Genomic DNA, 16,397 nt, shown 5'->3' with positions numbered 1-16,397 from the left:
CAGGAATGCTTAGAGACTTGTTTGTAACTGATAGCTAATTCAGACAACTTGCCCATGTCCTCATCCGAAGGTCTTATGATAGATGCTTGGGGAGTGTTTTCTGTGCATCAGGAGTTACACACACAAATTGTAACAATAAGAAGGAGCTGTATTATTAAATTCCAATTCAGCATGATGAAAATTCTGCAGAATATCTTCAGTTCTTATAGGAGACTGTGTGTCATGGTGCTGCACTGACATTGACTAGACTTCTTCAGAGTCTTAATGTGGTTTTTGATATTAAGAAAATTGCCTTGTATTACTGTACATTTTTAAAATAGCTGCATCAAGCAATTTAGATCATACCATAAGACAGAATTTAAAAAAAAAAAATCAGTGAAGCATTCCATATTTGTATCTATTTTCTAAAGGGAGATCTGAGTGTGGGAGTATCTATTCCTGTCTAACTTAGTAACTAGAAAAAATATACAGATTCTGCCTGCTTATGATTGGCAAAGATCTTCAGTCTTCATAGGCATCCACAACCTTACGAAATGCAGGATCTCTTTCTGTCAAGTAACATTTTAAGTTCTTATTCAGAATGCTATCCTGTGCCATGCCTAAGTCTTCCTAGCTTTACTGTTTTCCAAATATCTTCTTCCTACTGAATATATCAGTCCTTTCGATTAGTTTAACACATATTTAGTAGATTGAGATTTGCAGGTTGAATGTCATCTTGTCCATATGAATAACCTTCTAAAATCCCCTTTTATTTTAGTCCTGCCTTCCCTAAATTGATCTTGATCTGACCATCACAATCCAGTGTAGCGCATGGACATTTTTTTCCATTCTTTTCCAAGCCCACATGCCTGCAGAGCTGCCTTTGCATGAGAATGGAGCATGGCTTGTGAAATGATGATGCAGTGTCAATGCTCCCTCTGACAGCCTGTGTCTTAGTATAAAAGACATCAGACATCTTGGAGTTTCTACTGAGAGCTTCACCTCTGGACTGCCACTTAGTGCTGGCAATGCCTGAAAGGCAGAATTGAACCCTAAACATTTATAATCTTATGAAAAGAATATATTGCATTAGAAAGATTGTATAGGTTCAGTGTCATGTAAAATCTAATGCTTATTTTAAAATTGTACTGTTTATTTAAACAGAAGAGACATGACATCAATGGAGTAAGACTAGATTCATTTCAGTATTAAGACTGGACTTGAATAAATGCTATGTAATGTAATGCAAAATGTGGCTCAGTCTCCAGCTGTTTGAAGAAGCTTATTGCATCCCTCTCTACATACTGTTTTGACTTGGTTTTGTAATGGTACAAGTATACGAGTAACCTTCAGTACATGAAAAATTCTTTCATTTAATCAAATGCATTTTTAAGAGGAGCATTTCTCTGTCAAGTTTTTCCATTGTGAAATACAATATGAAATTCACTATGCAGAATGAGAGTCTGTTTGAACTACTACTAAAGCAATCTTTGTATTTGTCCTTGAGAAGGCTATACACATTTTTCATACCTTGCAGCTTCGATGAAGAGTTTGATGTACTTCACGCTTCAGATTCTCATACTGAAGAGACCTAGATGTAATTCAGACGTCTTGCATGAATCCACCTTGGAACTTAAACACTAACCTGTTCTCATTCTCCACATTAAAATAAATCAATAAATTACAAAGTTTAGTTTACTAAATAAAAAAAATTGCCTAAAGAAATCCTTATTTTGTATAGCTCTAAATTCCTGAAGGGTAACGATGATAATTAAGTGGTCTGTTCTTTATAAACTGAGATCTTGCTAGTTAGGCGAAAGTAATATTTTTAAATGTTTTTGACAGTTACAGAGTTGGTAGAAGCAATATATTTGCATTTCAGCAAAGGGAGATTTCACAAGTGATATGGTCAGCAAATGTGGACCAATCCTCCCACCCAGTGTGTAAACAAAGAGCTGCAGCACTCAGGGAAGGAAACTGTGTGATCTTACCTGGGGTCTCCAAATTGCTAGCTGTAGTTTTTGTCTTCAGGAGCAATGTGCTTACTTGATATCACAGAGGCCACTGTAGCACCTATTGCTGGAATATCTAGCTGAGGGGAAAAAATGATGTAACTAAACAACTTGGTGTACCTCATTCTTCTTTTCCTCAGAAGGAATTACACACTTCCTATCCTAAACATCTTCAAATTTCACTACTGTTTCTGGGGGGAGTAAACATCAAATACATTTCAATTATTGGAAATTAAAATATATAATACCAACCACAAGTATCTGCACAATGGGTGGGGGGTGATCAGACCTGTCTAATCTCTGGATTTCAGACCACACCTCAGACTTCTCTGCTTGCTAATAGGGTCTGCCACTTTTCTTGGCTAACTGTGAGGGTGGGAGGACCTTGGTGGCTGAGGATTCTCCCCACATATAGTAGATTCCATTTATCAGCAACCTCTCAATTGCCAGCAAAAAGTTGCTATTATCCAGCAGTTGCAAATAAGTGAAAGGCAAGTTTGTGAGGCAGCAGCCACACAAGTAAGCACTGAGCCATGCCTTCTCTGGCTGCCCCACTGCAAAACTCCTTGCAGAGAGAGGGAAAGCACAGTCCAGATGCCCAGACTTTCTACAGGGAGCAGGGGTACTGAAGCCCACAGAGCTGCACAGTACCTCTCTCTGCACTCTCAGGGGGATGGGACTCATCACATCCCAGTGCTTCCTTCTTTGGATACAGTTCACCAGCAGGATGCAGCCCAAAGACTACAGGGAGAGGTACTCTAGATTAACAGGGAGTTAGCCTGACTCTAAGTTGCCCAAGGCCTGGTAGGTTACAGAAAGTCATGGTAAAACTGGCTGAGACTAGTTAGAACCTGTCAAAGGAGAGTGGGGGGGGGGGGGAGGAGGCGAATGAACCCAAAAAGATAGAGAAGGTTCCAGAAAACTATACAGAAAGTGCACAGATAATGTGTGGTTACCAAGACAACACAGCCTGTGTAGAAGAGTATAAAGGACAGACTGTGAGGAGAAGTTTGGGACTCAATGGGTTTGCTGAGGCTGTCTAGCTGCCGTCAAGATCCCTCAACGCAGACCCCAAGGACTCATTCTGGTGCCTGGCCAGCTCCATTCTGGGACTTCGCTACTAGGACTGCATAAGTTAGGGTCCTGTTAATGGTCAATAGTTGCTTGCTCAAGTACTCAATACATTTTGTTTAAACAGAGAGTGGAAGGCTCTTGTCTGATAACTGGTGTGGCCTGATTTACCCACAAAATTTGGTCAAAAGATTTGTCATGCCTCAGTGAGCATTGAAATCAGAGCCAAATAAAAGGGTTGTCACCTTTTTCTGTGGTAGAGTTGTGTGTACTCCATAGGCTTCCAAGGCTTTGGAGGGTTTTAGGACCTCCCCTAATAGAATTCAAAATGGCAGAAACTTCTTCAGAGTTAGAGCAATTCGTACTTCAAAAATGTCTCTCCTCAATCTGAGCACCAGAGGCATATAGGGGCCCAGATACTTATTTGCAACAGTGTGCACTGTGGAAGAGCTGAGTAGCATTGGGGAAAAAGTCAAAACTGAATAGAAAGACAAAGAAAAGGGCAGCATTGCAAGGATGATTATGGTGTGTAGAGAATTTAAAACCAGAGGAGGGATGCTTTGAGTACAATTCAGAAATTAGAAAGTGAAAAGGAGGAGTCACAAGGAAGTATGGAAAAATTGCAAGCTCAAATTAATGGGTTGCAAGGAGATTAGTTGAAAAGTGCCGTGGACATAACCTGGCTAGAAAATAAGCTCAATAATGAGAAAGTGAGAAATGATCAACTTAGCAAAGAGGTTGAGGGATGGAAAAAGAAAGCTCAGGAAACTCAAGAGAGCTATAAGGACTGTATTGAAAGAATCCCAGGGTAAGTCAGGCCCAGATCATTGGGAATGTCAGGTTCAAATAAGGGAACTGCAATTGAAATTGGGAGTGTTAAAAGGAATTGTAGCATCTATTCAGGAAGGAGGAAATGGGAGCAGGGGATGTAGTAAGTTGGGTCTGGGGATGATGGCACCCCTGATTTGTATCCACTTATTGATGAGTATGAAGATAACTGGTGGGAGCTGCTGTCCCTACCTGGTCATCCCTTATGCCCCTTTGTGCAGGAGTTAAAGGAGCTAGATGGCAATGGAGTGAATCCACCAATGTTTCTGATACCCAAACCCACAGAAAGGGAACCCAACCTGCCCAGGAAACCTGGATAAAAAGCAAAGCATTAATTCCTGAACAAGACAAGACAATAGGAAAGTCTTTAGATCGCCTAACTAAAGATATGGCCGTGAGTTGGCTAAGTAGGGCTCAAAGGCTTCCCAGAGGGAAGGGAGGCTACTCTGCAGGAGACTTAATTGATGTGATATGGGGGTATATGGATCTGAATGAATTTACTGCCCTTCCAGCTGACATTCAAGTGGGAAACTGTGAAGAAATTAGGGAGGAACAAATGCCTAGGGAAACATTATAATTCTTGATGTCAGATTTGTATCCATTTATTCTTTTGTATAGAGATTGTCTGGTTTGGCCAGTGTACATGGCAGAGGGGCATTGCTGGCACATGATGGCATATATCACATTGGTAGATGTGCAGGTGAACGAGCCCCTGATGGTGTGGCTGATGTGGTTAAATCCTATGATGGTGTCCCTTGAATAGATATGCACCAGGGTTTGTTGTTGGTGTTTTTGTTCGGTGGTATGTAGTTGCTGGTGAGTATTTGCTTCAGGCTGGGGGGTGTCTGTAAGCAAGGACTGGCCTGGACACAAATCTGACATCAAGAATTATAATATTCAAAAAACAGTAGGAGAATACTTCAGTCTCCCTGGACACTCAATAACAGACTTAAGTGGCAATTCTTCAACAAAAAAACTTCAAAAACAATCCAGTGAGAAACTGCAGAACTGGAATTAATTTGCAAACGGGACATGACTGGGAGTGGATGGGTCACTACAAAAAGTAATTTCCCCCTGCTGATACTCACACCTTCTTGTCAACTGTTTGAAATGGGCCACCTTGATTACATTGAGCTCATTAGCATTACAAAAGTGATTTTTCCTCCCGTCTTGTCAACTGTTGAGTATAGCCCACTTCCACCTTAATTGAATTAGCTTATCATCATAGATCTCCCACTTAGTAAGGCAACTCCTATTTTTTCATATGCTGTGTATTTATACCTCACTACTGTATTTTCTACTCTATGCATCTGATGAAGTGGGTTTTAGCCCACCAAAGCTTATGCCCAAATAAATCTGTTAGTCTCGGAGGTGCCACAAGGACTCCTCATTGTTTTTACTGATACAGACTAAGACAGCTACCACTCTGAAACCCATCCTCAGTATAAATCCCATTAAGGGGGGAATTTTTGCAATGAAGAAAGTGATCCAGTTACAGGGATTCAACTGAAAGGAAATTCGGGTACCATTTACAGCCACACTCAGGTAAAGCATTGAGTTAGTGACAGAAAAAGGCAAGTTTGGAAAAATGGAACTACGAGGACTGGGACTATTGGGGATAGACATGTTAAAATGTCTAAAGATCATTGTGGTTTTGGCTAACCATGCTCTGTTGTGTCATCCCTCTTGGGAAAAGCCCATTTGGGACATGCATGTTGTGCCAGCAAGGCACAGGGTGGCAGCGTTAAAAGCAAATGAGCAAGTAGCAATGCCATAATAGAAGCAGCCCATCCAAGACATAGTCCAGCAATATTCCCAAGTCTGGGCCAAGAACAAGCTAGAATGTGGAAAGACTTGATCCCCCAGCACAAAAGCAGTAGCAATACCCAGTAGAAGCGGAAGAGAGATTATAGGAAACTATAGTCACTTCTGGAATAAGGAGGTGTGATGGAACAGAAGAGTACCAACAACTCTCCCATTTGGCCTGCAAAGAAGTCAGATGGTAAGATCTGGAGACTAACTGGATTATAAGGCTCTAAATAAAGTGATTCCTATGACAGCCTCAATAGTTGTTAAATACCCAAAGATCATGGTGGCTATAGCTGGAGGATCTAAATGGTTTTCCATACTTGATTTATCTAATGCCTTTTTTTGCTATCCCGCTTCTTCCATGTTCCTGGTACAAGTTTGCTTTTACTTTCCAAGATAAATATTGTTTAGTGATAGTGAACAGTTTTACAAAATAGAGTGAAGCTAGACCAACTTAGAATAATACAGACAATACCACTGCCAATGTTTTAGTAGAGACAGGTGTTTTCCCTCTGGGGAGTACCTAAAGAAATAGATTCAGATCAGGGATTGCATTTTACAGAAGAAGTGACAAAGGGGGTTTATCAGGCCTTTGAAATAAAGCAGAGATTGCATCTTGCTGGACATCCCCAGAATTCAGGGCAAGTGAAAAGGATTAATAACACTTTAAAAACAGCTTTGAGAAAAGTGGTTAACCAACAAGAAAAATGTGGGGATGAATAGCTACCAATAGTCCTAGTGGCTTAAGAGGGACTATGGCCATACATTGGGTCACTACTTATAAGCCATGACTGGCTGAGAAATGAAATTGCTTGAACAATGGTGGCTAGGACAGAACCCTCCAGATGAGCTAACCCCAGAGTGCTCACTGACCAATGGATGCAGAATTTGTTGAGGTCGGTGTCTTCTACTCAATGACAAGTAGTTATTGTCTTAAAGGCCAATGTGCAAAAGATAGAGAAGCACTTAGGACTAATATTGCATCTCACTGAAAGGAACGTAAGAGATCAGGTGATGCACAGAGGTATAAAGGAGAAAAACCATGCCTCAGGATGCATATGGATGGGACCTGAGAGAATTGTGGATAAGGCTAATTCTACTGTATATCAACTAGAAATTCACCAAGGCAAAAAGAGGGTTCAAAAATGGTTCCACTCATCTCAGCTGAAGTCATGGAAAGGTAATTGATAAGTGGCCCTGAAAGGCATGTCATGTTTTGTATACTGAAGGCCTTAATATGGTTGAGCAGTGGATAATTTGGCAGGACTGGTGGTTGTTACCTACCAAACAATTATAGAGGGAAGGTATGGTGAGTAACTACATAATTAAAGTTCAGGTAAAGGAAAACTCCACTGTTAACATACTGTACTGGGTAAAAGAACATCTGAACAGCGCTATTGCAATAACCCAAAAGACAGCTCTGTAATATAGATGCTTAGAGAGAATGCGAGCTCAATGTAAGTTTTTGGACTAGAAAACAAAGTGGTATAGTTAGTTGTAAATAGCAGGGCACTAACCAGAAGGAGGATATATTCCTAAATTCTACTCTGCAAATAACTAAAGGAAATAATGGAATTAAGTGTGTGCTTTATGACATTAACAGGGATCATCATCTTAATCTGACTATTTGTATTAGTAAACAAAGTAATGTGGACAGTTGCATATGGCAAAATACCCTTTTCTTTAAGTATGTACAACCTAAGTGTCACTTTTTGTCCTGGCATGCACCCCATTGGACCAAAATAGGACAAACTGTGGTGTTAGAAATAAAATATTCCCAAGTAAATCCACTAATGCTACAACCTTGTAGGAGATTATTGTAAATATTACCGACTCATTGGAGATGTAACTAAAATAAGAGTGATTATGTGAAGGAGCACTGACTGTATTGAGCAAACCAAATGAATACCAACAGCCCGTGGTACAATAGGGAGGAAGAGATAAGTGGTAGATGTAGCACTCTTTCAATATCCTTCTATGTGTAGTATAAAGGAAGCATAAGTGCGCAAATGACCTTGAGCTTAAAGGTATAAGGGGAAGATACAAAGGCCTGAGGGATTTACTGAAAAATTCTTAATAATTCCTGCCCTTGCCTCTAAAGTTTCAAAAATAGAACCCCGTGTGGTAAAGTGTGATCATGTACAAGAACTGATAATCGGGCCAGTTCAGTCATTAAAAAAGCTGGTGCCATCCTTGCGTACTATTAACATATCTACTGTAAGATCTGAATGTATTCCATTTATAACTACACTACACATGGGATGGACTAGCGGATTAATAATTGGTTTTCACACACTAAACGATTTAAAAGAAATGTAGTTGATAAAACATTGGGAAGAGCAGGAACTGGATTAGGAGTACTTAATAGCATGGATGTAGATGTTTTGGCAAATAAGTTGGAAACTGTAATATTCAGGATGCAAGGCTTGTTGAAACCTCTAAACTCATCCTTGTCAGAACTGGGAATTGGTCAAAAGTTAATAGCAAATGTTTTGCCAGAATGGGAAAAGATGAATGAACAAGACCATCTATTAATTGTGAAGGCTCTTGGTGCTGAAAAGAGTTATGTTTATTTGCCTTAAAGTGCATATAAACCCAAGCCTGGGTAAGAAATGTCATAAATCTTCTTATGGAATGTATAATCAAGTTGCATATATGGAGTGCTGCGACTCAGAAGGAACAACAGATACAAGCCTGCGGAGATCAGTAAATTTTACTATGATGTTTGCTATTGTGAGTAGTTAGACAACAATTGAATTGATGCTGACACTACTGTTGAAAAGGTGTAGCCCCTTTATTACCCAAACGAGTTCTGTACTTTATCCAGTATACCATAGGGTATGGGCCATATGGGACAATGATAAATGGCAGTGAATAGATTTAGAAGCCTGTACTGTAGAAAAAGGACTAGGATTTATATGTGAAGACAATGCTTTTAAGATTAATGACACATTTTAATACCAATGAAGGAGTGTGCCATTTCGAAGTACATCTTGAAGAGACTGATAAGACTGAAGTGGTATACATTGGAAAAGGATATGTATGTTTTAGAACCATTTCTAAACAGGGCCATCCGGGGAGGAGGAGGAATGGAGTAATTTGCCCCAGGCCCTGAGCCCCGCAGGAGCCCCACAAGCTGCTCTGAGTTTTCGGCAGCACTTCAGCGGCAGGCTGTCGTAGATAGGTAAGGTAAGGGTTAATTTTCTTTTACTGTAAAGGGGTGAACAAAGGGAACCAAACACCTGACCAGAGGACCAATCAGGAAACTGGATTTTCAAAAGTCAGGGGTGGGAACCTCTTGTTTACTTTGTTCTGGGTCTTTTTGTTTTCCTCGGCTATGGAGTAAACAAGCTTTTCCTTCTAACTCCATCTTCTTTCAATATTCTCCTACAACAGTGTGAGTACAAAGGAAACAAAGGCAAATCGGCTGTGATATGCTTTGTGTTGTATTTACATGTGTGTTGTACTGTGCTGGACTGGTTTAATTGGGCTATCTTTTAAATCAGACTGTTTATTCATATTTTTTTATAAGCAAGAGCCTGTATTGAGTTTCTTAATGCAGTATTATTGTTCTGTATTTTCTTTCTTTTTATATAAAGTTTTCTTTTTAAAACCTGGTTGAATTTTTTGGTTTTTCTAGTGAGGCTACAGGAAAGGGGGTGGAAAATCTCTTTATATTAGCTTTACTAGATTGTTCCCAGGCAGAAATCGCCTCAGGGGAAAGAGAGAAAGATTTCAACTCTGTTCTCTTGTATTTCCAAGGTTTTTTCTTAAGTACTGCACGACCAAAGGGAGGGGCTGAATCTCTTGGTGGAGCTGGGACTAGCTTTGAATGCCTAGCCTCGGGGGAGGAGCAGCTCTCTTGGTTTTGCATTCAAGGAGAGTAGAGCAGGGGGCTCACCCAGGAAGGGGGAAGCTTCCCGTTGAGATAGGGAGACCCAGGGGTCTGGGTCTGGGGGGTCCTCCCAGGGAAAGTTGGGGAGGCCAGAGAGGGGGTCCCCCCAAGGAATTTGGGGAACCCAGGCTGATAAGAGCCTAAATCTTATCTGGTGGCAGCGAAGTAAGATCCAAGCTGGGTATAAGCTTGGGGGAGGTTCAGTAAACACTCAGATTTTGAACTCTAAGTCCAGATTGAGACAGACGTTTACCACATGGAGGCAGCGGTGGGATATGGGAAGTCGAATCCAGAAGCCAGTAGCTATATTAATTTTTTTTTTCCTGCTAGGGATTAGCAGTGAGAAAGGGGTTGGTTTTAAAGTGCTAGAGAGAGAAATTTTTTTTTCTGCCTGCTTTTAGCAGCTTGCATTTTAGCAGAGTCATTAAAGAGAACCATTACAGGTCTTTTGTTAAACAATTGGGACTTAAGTACCCAGCCAGCAAACGCACACAGGTGAATACAGTAGCTTTTGTTTGGTTCAATTGCCTATCAAACAGAGCTAGAGCAAGTCAAATCAGTTGCTAGGCAGATCTCAAGAGACAGAAAGCCAGCAATTCAGACAACAGACACCAGAGGGCACCACAACACAAGAAAACAGAAACCATGAGTTCCAAAGATGCCTAAAGCAGGAACGCGCGAGACTAGAGGCAGAGGAACAAACAAAAGAAGCCGATCACAAGCGAGACATGGAAAAAAGACTACAAGAGATGGAATGAAAGAAAGGGAGGAACAAGTCAAACTGGCAGCACACAAAAGAGAACAAGAAGCCAAAAAAGGCAGATCACGAAAGACAACAAACAAACGAGAGAGCAGGCGCCCAAATAAAACAACAAGAAGAAGAGGCAGCCTTACCAAAGAGAAGAAGAACAGGCAGCCAGAAGAAAAGAGCAAAAACAACGAGAAATGGAAACAGAAGGAAAGAGGAGGAAAAACAGAGAAAGCATGAACTGGAATAGAACAGGCTAAGCATCAGGGCCCAGCAAATCCTAACCCTCCGGCGCCAGTTGTTGTTCCACCGCACAGGAAATTTCCCAACTACAAGGCAGGTGATGACACAGAAACCTTCTTAGAAATTTTGAAAGGGCCTGTATTGGGTACAGATCCCTGAAGACCAGTACATGCTAGAGCTGAGGTCACACCTCAGTGGACCCTTGGCAGACGTGGCGGCTGAAATGCCCAGGGACCAAATGAACGAGTATAAACTGTTTCTAACCCATGGCCAGATCCAGAATGGGATAACCCCGGATCACGCCCGTCGGCGGTTCAGAAACCAAAAGTGGAAACCAGAGGGGTCATTTCCCAAACACGCCTACTACGTGGGGAAGCATTGTGACGCCTGGATAGCAGGATCCAGGCTCAAACCTTTGAACAACTGCGCCACCTCATGCAAATGGAGCAGTTCTTGGATGGTGTTCCTGAGGACATAACACGTACATCCTAGATGGAAAACCCAAAACTCTCACCGAGGCGGGGGAGATTGGAGCCAAATGGATGGCAGTGGCAGAGAGCAAGAAAGCTACTGTAAAGGGGAGTGAAAACCCCAGGGCCACACCGACAATAAACCCACACGAGCGACAATAAACCCTACAACCGAGGGCAACCCAAACCCCACCTACAAACCAAGGAAAGCCACAGACACCCTATCCTTCCACCTCACCAGTCTTCAGTAACTTACTTCAACCCAGTGACCCGTTATCTGGAAGATGCTATAAGTGTAATGAAACGGGACATATCAAAGCCAACTGCCCAAAGGCCAACTGCCCGAATAACCCCACCCGGGTGCAAGTCATTGCACCCCCAGCAACCAAAGATCCCAGGCCCAGATACCTCTCAAATCCCCTTGGAGCGAAGGGAAAATTTGAGAGTGGGCGGAAAGAAGTTACCGCGTGGAGAGACACGGGGGCACAAGTGTCAGCTATCCACCAATCCTTCGTCGATCCCAAACTCATCAACCCAAGGGCCAAAGTGACCATTTACCCCTTCATGTCACAAGCTGTGGACTTGCCTACAGCTGAACTGCCTGTCCAGTACAAAGGCTGGTCAGGAATGTGGACTTTTGCAGTCTATGACAATTATTCCATCCCCATGCTACTGGGGGAAGACTTGGCCAACCAAGTGAAGCAGTCCAAGAGAGAGGGAATGGTTACACAGCCAAACCAGGCAAGCTTCCAGACCCATTCCTATTCCTGAGCCGTCCACAGAGAACCTGTCTGTGTTACCAGAGACCCAGACTGAGGTAGTGGACCCGGATCCCATGTCAACGGCTGAAACAGCCACAACACCTCCAGTCCCAGACCCGGAACTGGAACAGCAACCAGCACCAGCACAAGCAAGTGCAACCACACCTTCAACCCAACGCCAGAAGGGACCAACGAGCCTGAACTGGCAGAAGCAACAGACAACCATACCGAAGAGGCTCAGGCAGAGCCTGAAATACCACCAGGTGCACCAGCGGACAGCGGTACACCAGCTACAGAAAACCCCATCATCTACATCACTTCCAGGGACCAAGCCCAAGTCCCCAGTCTGAGGAAGAACTGGTGTCCCCAGCTTCAAGGGAACAGTTCCAGACTGAGCAGGAAGCAGATGACAGCCTTCAGAAAGCTTGGGTGGCGGCACGGAGCACCCACCGCCTCTCAGCTCTTCTGACCGATCCCGGTTTGTTATAGACCAAGGACTTTTATACAAGGAAATTCTTTCTGGTGGACGCCAGGAAGAATGGCAGCCGCACAAACGGTTGGTGGTTCCAACTAAATACAGGGGGAAGCTCTTAAGCTTAGCCCATGATCATCCCAGTGGTCATGCTGGGGTGAACAGAACCAAAGACAGGTTGGGGAAGTCCTTCTACTGGGAGGGGATGGGCAAGGAAGTTGCCCAGTATGTCCAGTCTTGTGAGGTGTGCCAAAGAGTGGGAAAGCCTCAAGATCTGGTCAAGGCCCCTCTCCAGCCACTCCCCATAATTGAGGTCCCATTTCAGCGAGTAGCTGTGGATATTCTGGGTCTTTTCCGAGAAAGACACCCAGGGAAAGCAGTACGTACTGACTTTCGTGGACTTTGCTACCCGATGGCCAGAAGCAGTGGCTCTAGGTAACACCAGAGCTAAAGCGTGTGTGCCAGGCCCTAACAGACATTTTGCCAGGGTAGGTTGGCCCTCCGATATCCTTACCGATTCAGGATCTAATTTCCTGGCAGGCACCATGAAAGACCTGTGGGAAAATCATGGGGTGAATCACTTGGTTGCCACCCCGTACCACCATCAAACCAATGGCCTGGTGGAAAGGTTTAATGGAACTTTGGGGGCCATGATCCGTAAATTCGTAAATGAATACTCCAACGACTGGGACCTAGTGTTGCAGCAGTTGCTCTTTGCTTACAGGGCTGTACCACATCCCAGTTTAGGGTTTTCACCATTTGAACTGTGTATGGCCATGAGGTTAAGGGGCCATTACAGTTGGTGAAGCACAATGGGAGGGGTTTACACCCCTCTCCAGGAACTAACATTCTGGACTTTGTCAGCAACCTACAAAACACCCTCCGACATTCTTTAGCCCTTGCTAGAGAAAACCTAAAGGATACTCAGGAAGAGCAAAAAGGCCTGGTACGATAAACATACCAGACCGTTCCTTCAAGAGAGGAGACCAGGTATGGTCTTGAAGGCGCAACAGGCCCCATAAGATGGAGCATCATGGGATGGGGCCATTCACGGTCCAAGAGCGCCTGGGAGCTGTTAACTACCTCATAGCATTTCCAATTCCTCACTAAAACCCAAAGTGTACCATGTTAATTCTCTCAAGCCCTTTTATTCCAGAGACTTACAGGTTTGTCAGTTTACAGTCCAGGGAGCAGAGGACGCTGAGTGGCCTGATGGCATCTACTATGACGGAAAAAAAGGACGGGGGCGTGGAAGAGGTGAACCTCTCAACCACCCTGGAACGTCTGCAGCGGCAACAAATCCAGGAGCTGTGCACCAGCTTCGCACCATTGTTCTCAGCCACTCCAGGACTGACTGAACGGGCATACCACTCCATTGACACAGGTAATGCTCACCCAATTAGAACACCACCCTACCGGGTGTCCCCTCACGCACAAGCTGCTATTACAGCGGGAGATCCAGCCACATGCTACAGATGGGTACATCCGTCATCTATACAGTGCATGGGCATCTCCAGTAGTTCTGGTACCCAAACCAGATGGAGAAAATACGCTTTTGGCGTGGACTACCGTAAGCTAAATGCGGTAACTCGTCCAGACAACTATCCAATGCCACGCACCGATGAGCTATTGGAAAAGTTGGGACGTGCCCAGTTCATCTCTACAATAGATTTAACAAAGGGGTTCTGGACGTTTACCACACAGGCCCTTCACTCACTCCGGGTCTTCAGCGTCGGGCCCTTCAGTGCAGCCAAAGACTCGGAGTGAGTGAAGGACCTGCCGCTGAAGTGCTGCCGAATCCTCAGAGCGCCGCCCGGTGAGTACAAGCGCCGCAAGCGGAGAGGGGAAAAAAAGAAAAAAGCAGCCATGATCAGCGGCACTTAGGCTGCTCTACTGCCACCGCTTCATTCTTCGGCAGCAATTTGGCGGTGGGTCCTTCCCTCTGAGGGGAACCCACTGCTGAATTGCTGCCGAAGACCTGGCCCTGCCCCAGGTCCCCTGAATGCTCTGGGCAGCCCTATTTCTAAATATGTGATAACTAATGGAATGTATAATCAAGCTGTATATAATGATTTCAACATGTGTGCTTGTAATGTTATAAAAATGGAAGGTGGTGATTTTATGTATACTTTACCAGTGATTACATGTCAGTTGTTAATTGAAAATTTGAGTGTATATCATACCTCATGCCTTTTGGTGTGAATTTGTCACTAATGGCAGAACTTCTAGACCATCAGATCTACTGTTAACAATTGTTACATAAATTGTTAAAAAAGGCTCAAGAGGCTGCAAAGAGAGTTTTAATTACTGTACACCATAAAGGTGAAAACATAAAACAATACTAGAGACAGTAAAAAAGGTTGGAGAACATCAGTGGTGGGAAACATTGTTTTGATAATCTCCCCCCCGCACCCACCCTGCTAAAGGTGTTCCATATCCTTTTACATCCATTTTATAATGTTAATACAAGTTGTAATTTTAGTTGTGTTAATATGTATATATTGTTGGATAAAGCAGGTAAAGCAACAATTAGAGTGGGCAACCCAATAATATCTAATCATACATCGCCTCATGAGTAGATGAGGTTAGAACTGGATTGGGATATGAGCATTGCCACCAAGAACAAAAATGCTCCACTGGCGGCTGCAACCCACTAGGCGTTGAGGAGGTGGAAACTTGCCCCATTACGGGACCCATACTAATTTAGTGACAGCCTAATTGAAATCAACTGGCTGTTAAGGAGGGGATTGTTGTAGATTAAAAGGGGGTTAAGCCCTGACTAAAGTTGCCCAGGGCCTGCTAGGTTATAGAAGATCATGATAAAACTGTCTGAGACTAGTTAGAACCAGCCAAAGGTAAGCGGGGGAGAATGTAGCAAGCAAGGTAGAGAAAGTTCCAGAAAACTGGAAAGAACACATAACCATGCGGTTATCAAGACAACGCAGCCTGCACAGAAGAATATAAAGGACAGAATGAAGAGACATTTGAGACTCTGAGGGACCACCGAGACTCTTTCAGGACACCATCAAGATACATCAATCATGAGCAGCAAATGGGGGGCCATGGAGACATGGCCACCCAAAAACTGGATACACAGCAAAGTCTATGCTAGGCACCCATATTTCTCCCTTAGCCCTGCTTCCTCCCCGTGAAGGAACATTCAGAGTGTGGAGAGGTGTGGTGAGCAGTGAGCCAGGAGCTCTATGGCTGCTGGGCAGTTTCCCACACGTCGTTTGCATAAGGGAAGGGTGAGAGAGCAGCTCCAGTAGGTACAAAGTCTGGAGGTGCTGCTTGTCCCCCATCTCCGAGCCTCTAGGGGAGGGGTATGAAGTAACTTTGAGGTGCAAGCGGTGACACCAGCCAGGTGCTCTCCGCCAGCTGGTCAGTTTCCCCCTCATAGGATGTGTAAGGGGAGGGCAGCATCCCATTTCCGATGAGCAGAGCCAGGCAGCTGAGCTGCTTCCCAAGTGTCTGTGCAGTGTACTGCCCAGATGAGTGGGCTGGGGCTGGGTCAGACCTACCCGAAGGAACCTCTGTGGCTGTAGGAAATTCTACAGTCCCCCCACTTCCTGCCTAACCACTCTTCAGCTGTGGAAGAAGGGGTCACTGTATGGAGTGCTGCCCCCCATCCGCCCAATCCCCTCCCCACCAGTCCTCTCACATCTGACTCCTCAACGAACCTCAGCCCCTGCATCCAGAGCCCCCCAACGCCCTCACACCTAGATCTCCCGCTGAGCAACACCCCCCCACACTCCTTAACCCCCTCCCCCCAAATACAGAAGTCAAACTACACCTATGTCATCGACGCAGACCCCAAGGATGCATTCCAATGCCTGGCCAGCTCCATTGTGGGACTTTGCTACTAGGACGGTGTAAGCTAGGGTACTATTAGTGGTTAATTGTTGCTTGCTTAGGTGTTCAATAAACTTTGCTTAATCAGAGAGTGGAAGGCTCTTGTTTGATTCCTGCTGTGCCTCAATTCACCTACAAAATTCACTCAACAGAGGTGCCCTGTAGCTCCAGCATCTGGGTTGCAGACCATCTCCATGCTAGTGCTCTGCCCACGGACTCCTGTGTGGTCCCTGGGCACAGACATCTTTGCCAGGCTG

General features: G+C 44.1%; 1 pseudogene; it reads left to right on the top strand.

The window, feature by feature from the left end:
* LOC142046262 (uncharacterized) overlaps nucleotides 1–14,683 on the top strand; it is a 38,570-nt pseudogene extending 23,887 nt beyond the window's left edge.
* The last annotated feature ends 1,714 nt before the right edge of the window (nucleotides 14,684–16,397 follow it).

The sequence above is a fragment of the Chelonoidis abingdonii genome, chromosome 2 (assembly GCF_003597395.2).
Source record: "Chelonoidis abingdonii isolate Lonesome George chromosome 2, CheloAbing_2.0, whole genome shotgun sequence".
Lineage (NCBI taxonomy): Eukaryota > Metazoa > Chordata > Testudines > Testudinidae > Chelonoidis > Chelonoidis abingdonii.
Note: the sequence above shows the minus strand (reverse complement) of the source record. Positions and strands in the feature narration are given on the sequence as shown.